The 4,824-nt window shown below is 34.8% G+C and overlaps 1 non-coding gene across 1 annotated transcript; it reads left to right on the top strand.

Annotated features, from left to right (window-relative positions):
* The first annotated feature begins 546 nt into the window (after positions 1–546).
* On the top strand, positions 547–650 carry LOC112724862 (small nucleolar RNA R71). The gene has a single exon (XR_003164005.1). It is a non-coding gene; the product is annotated as a small nucleolar RNA R71 (small nucleolar RNA).
* Positions 651–4,824: the final 4,174 nt, after the last annotated feature.

Below are 4,824 nucleotides of genomic sequence, written 5' to 3'. Positions count from 1 at the left end.
GTCTGTTGCTGAGTGGATGATGGAAAAGGCTTGCTATTGCTAAACCTATTTCTTCCACCATTATTAAAGCCTTGTTGAGGCTTTTGTTGATCCTTCCATGAGAAATTTGGATGATTTCTCCATGAGGGATTATGGGTGTTTCCATAGGGTTCACCCATGTAATTCACCTCTGCTATTGCAGGGTTCTCAGGATCATAAGCTTCTTCTTCAGAAGATGCCTCTTTAGTACTGTTGGATGCAGCTTGCAATCCATTCAGACTCTGAGAAATCATGTTGACTTGCTGAGTCAATATTTTGTTCTGAGCCAATATGGCATTCAGAGCATCAATTTCAAGAACTCCCTTTCACTGAGGCGTCCCATTACTCACAGGATTCCTTTCAGAAGTCTACATGAACTGGTTATTTGCAACAATATCAATGAGTTCCTGAGCTTCTGCAGGCACTTTCTTTAGGTGAATGGATCCACCTGCAGAATGGTCCAATGACATCTTTGATAATTCAGACAAACCATCATAGAATATATCCAGGATGGTCCATTCTGAACGCATGTCAGAAGGACACTTTTTGGTCAGTTATTTGTATCTCTCCCAAGCTTCATAGAGGGATTCACCTTCTTTCTGTTTGAAGGTTTGAACATCCACTCTAAGCTTGCTAAGCTTTTGAGGAGGAAAGAACTTGGCTAAGAAAGCCATGACCAGCTTATCCCAAGAGTTCAGGCTATCTTTAGGTTGAGAGTCCAACCATATTCTAGCTCTGTCTCTTACAGCAAATGGGAAAAGCATAAGCCTGTAGACCTCGGGATCAACCCCATTGGTCTTAACAGTATCATAGATCTTCAAAAATTCAGTTAAGAACTGAAAAGGATCTTCTGATGGAAGTCCATGAAACTTGCAATTTTGTTGCATCAGAGAAACTAATTGAGGCTTTAGCTCAAAATTGTTTTCTCCAATCGCAGGGATTGAGATGCTTCTTCCATGCAAGTTGGAATTTGGTGCAGTAAAGTCACCAAGCATCTTCTTTGCATCTCCACCATTGTTATTATTTTCGGCCATGTCTCCTTCTTTTTCGAAAATTTCTGTCAGATTTTCTCCAGAGAGTTGTGCTTTAGCTTCCCTTAGCTTCCTCTTCAAAGTCCTTTCAGGTTCAGGATCAGCTTCAACAAGAATGTTATTATCCTTGTTCCTGCTCATATGAAAAAAAAGAGAACAGAAAAGAAGAGGAATCCTCTATGTCACAGTATAGAGATTCCTTTATGTGAGTAGAAGAAGAAAAAAATAGAAGAAGAGAAATTCGAACACCAAGAGGAAGAGAGGGTTCGAATTTTGAGATGAAGAGAAGTGTTAGTAAATAAATAAATAATTAGAAGGAGATGAGAGAGGGAAGAATTCGAAAATTAAATAAAATAAAATAAAAATATTTTTGTTTTTCAATTTAAAATTAGTTAGAATTCGAAAATTTTAAAAAGAAAAATGAAATTAAATTAAATTAAAATTTAAAACAATTAGTTAATTAAAAAGGAATTTTGAAAAAGAGGAAGGTGATTTTCGAAAATTAGAGAGAGATAATTAGTTAGGTGGTTTTGAAAAAGATAAGAATTTTAAAACAAACAAAAAGTCAATTAGTTAGTTGAAAAAGATTTGAAAATCAATTTTGAAAGGATAGAAAGTTAGAGAAGGTTTTAAAATTGATTTTGAAAAAGATGTGATTGAAATTTATTTTGAAAAAGATTTGAAAAAGAAATTTAAAAAGATTTGATTTTGAAAAATTAAAGTTGATTACTTGACTAACAAGAAACAAAAAGATATGATTTTAAATTTTAAAGATTGAACCTTTCTTACAAGGCAAGTCACAAACTTAAAATTTTTGAATTAATCACATTAATTGTTAGTAAAGATTTTGAAATTTTCGAAAATTATGAAAGAAAAATGAAAAAGATTTGATTTTTGAAAAAGATTTGAAAAAGATAAGGTTTTTAAATTGAAAATTTGACTTGACTCATAAGAAATAATTAAATTTTAAAAAGTTTTGAAAAAGTCAACTCAAATTTTCGAAAATTTATAAGTGAATAAGAAAAAGATATTTTTTTTTATTTTTGAATTTTAATGATGAGAGAGAAAAACATCAAAAAGACTCAATGCATGAAACTTTTGGATCAAAACAAATGATGCATGCAAGAACACTATGAATGTCAAGATAAACACCAAGAACACTTTGAAGATCATGATGAACATCAAGAACTTATTTTTGAAAAATTTTCAAGAAAAGAAGAACATGCAAGACACCAAACTTAGAAATTTTCAAACTTTAGACACTAACAATTTGAAAATGCACATGAAAAACAAGAAAAGACACCAACAAGAAAAAATTAAAGATCAAACAAAGAAATTCATAAAGAACAACTTGAAGATCATGAAGAACACATGCATTAATTTTCGAAAAATGCAAGAAGGTTTGAAAAAATATGCAATTGACACCAAACTTATAATTTGACACAAGACTCAAACAAGAAACACAAAATCATTTTTGGTTTTATGATTTTATTAAAAATTTTTTGGTATTTTTCGAAAATTAATTTGGAAAAAGAAAAATAAGGATTTCAATATTTTTAATAAGAATTCCAGGAATCATGCAATGTTAGTCTAAAGCTTCGGTCCAGGAATTAGACATGGCTTACTAGCCAGTCAAGCTTTCAGTGAAAGCTCCGGTCCAAAACACTAGACATGGCCAATGGCCAGCCAAGCTTTAAGATACAAATCAGGCATACAATAGCTGAATTGATGAGAATCAAAAAGCTCTTGTGATGATGAGTTGAAACCTCTATCTAGAAGATTATACATGGCTTCACAGCCAACAGATCATCATGAAACTCTAGAATTCATTCTTAAAAATTCTGAAGCCATAGAATAATTTATTTTTAAAAATTTTTTGAAAATTTTTCGAAAATAAAAAGAATAAAAACAAAAACTTAAAATTAAAATAAAATTACCTAATCTGAGCAACAAGCTGAACCGTCAGTTGTCCAAACTCGAACAATCCCCGGCAAAGGCGCCAAAAACTTGGTGCACGAAATCGTGATCGTTCATTCCTTGGTAACGGCGTTAAAGACTTAATACGCACGTTCATAATCTTAGTTCTTTGTCACAACCTCGCACAACTAACCAGCAAGTGCACTGGGTTGTCCAAGTAATAAACCTTACGTGAGTAAGGGTCGATCCCACGGAGATTGTCGGCTTGAAGCAAGCTATGGTCACCTTGTAAATCTCAGTTAGGCAGATTCAAATGGTTATAGAGTTTTAATAATTAAAAGATAAATAAAACGTAAAATAAAGATAGAGATACTTATGTAATTCATTGATGAGAATTTCAGATAAGCGTATGGAGATGCTTAGTTCCTTCTGAATCTCTGCTTTCCTACTGCTTTCATCCAATCCTTCCTACTCCTTTCCATGGCAAGCTGTATATTGGGCATCACCGTTGTCAATGGCTATATCCCGTCCTCTAAGTGAAAATGGTCCAAATACGCTGTCCCTGCACGGCTAATCATCTGTTGGTTCTCGATCATGCTGAAATAGGATCCAGTGATCCTTTTGCGTCTGTCACTACGCCCAGCACTCATGAGTTTGAAGCTCGTCACAGCCATCCCTTCCCAGATCCTACTCGGAATACCACAAACAAGGTTTAGACTTTCCGGATCTCAAGAATGGCCGCCAATAATTCTAGCCTATACCACGAAGACTCTGATCTCACGATCAGGAGGCTAAGAGATATGCATTCAAGCTTGCTTTCATGTAGAATGGAAGTGTTTGTCAGGCACGCGTTCATAAGTGAGAATGGTGATGAGCATCACATAATCATCACATTCATCATGTTCTTGTGTGCGAATGAATATCTTAGAGAAGAAATAGGCTTGAGTTGAATAGAAAAATAATAGTACTTTGCATTAATTTCATGAGGAATAGTAGAGCTCCACACCTTAATCTATGGTGTGTAAAAACTCTACCGTTGAAAATACATAAGAGCAAGGTCCAGGCATGGCCGAATGGCCAGCCCCCTAAACGTGTACAAAATGATCTAAAGATTAACAAAAGATCCCTAGATGATCCAAAGATGATAGTAAAAAGTTCTATTTATACTAAACTAGTTACTAGGGTTACAGAAATAAGTAAATGATGCAGAAATCCAATCCCGGGCCCACTTGGTGTGTGCTTGGACTGAGCATTGAAGCTTTCACGTGTAGAGGTCTTCCTTGGAGTTAAACGCCAGTTTGTAACTTGTTTCTGGTGTTTAACTCTACTTTGCAACCTGTTTCTGACGTTTAACTCCAGAATAGGGCAGAGAGCTGGCATTGAACACGCCAGTTTGCGTTATCTAAACTCGGGGAAAGTATGGATTATTATATATTTCTGGAAAGTCCTGGATGTCTACTTTCCAACGCAATTGAGAGCGCACCATTTGGACTCCTGTAGCTCCAGAAAATCCACTTTGAGTGCAGGGAGGTCAGAATCCAACAGCATCTGCAGTCCTTCTTCAGCCTCTGAATATGATTTTTGCTCAAGTCCCTCAATTTCAGCCAGAAATTACCTAAAATCACAGAAAAACACATAAACTCATAGTAAAGTCCAGAAATGTGATTTTTAATTAAAAACTAATAAAAAGATACTAAAAACTAATCAAATCATACTAAAAACTATGTAAAAACAATGCCAAAAAGCGTATAAATTATCCGCTCATCAGCAAGAAAGGCTAAGAAGCATGTAGAACTTGACCCAAAAATGGTAGAGGTGTTCAAGAAAGTGGAGGTAACTATCCCCCTCTTTGATGCTA

This window comes from Arachis hypogaea, chromosome 11, assembly GCF_003086295.3.
Source record: "Arachis hypogaea cultivar Tifrunner chromosome 11, arahy.Tifrunner.gnm2.J5K5, whole genome shotgun sequence".
In the NCBI taxonomy this organism is placed as follows: Eukaryota; Viridiplantae; Streptophyta; class Magnoliopsida; order Fabales; family Fabaceae; genus Arachis; species Arachis hypogaea.
This window is presented reverse-complemented; position numbering and strand designations above follow the sequence as displayed.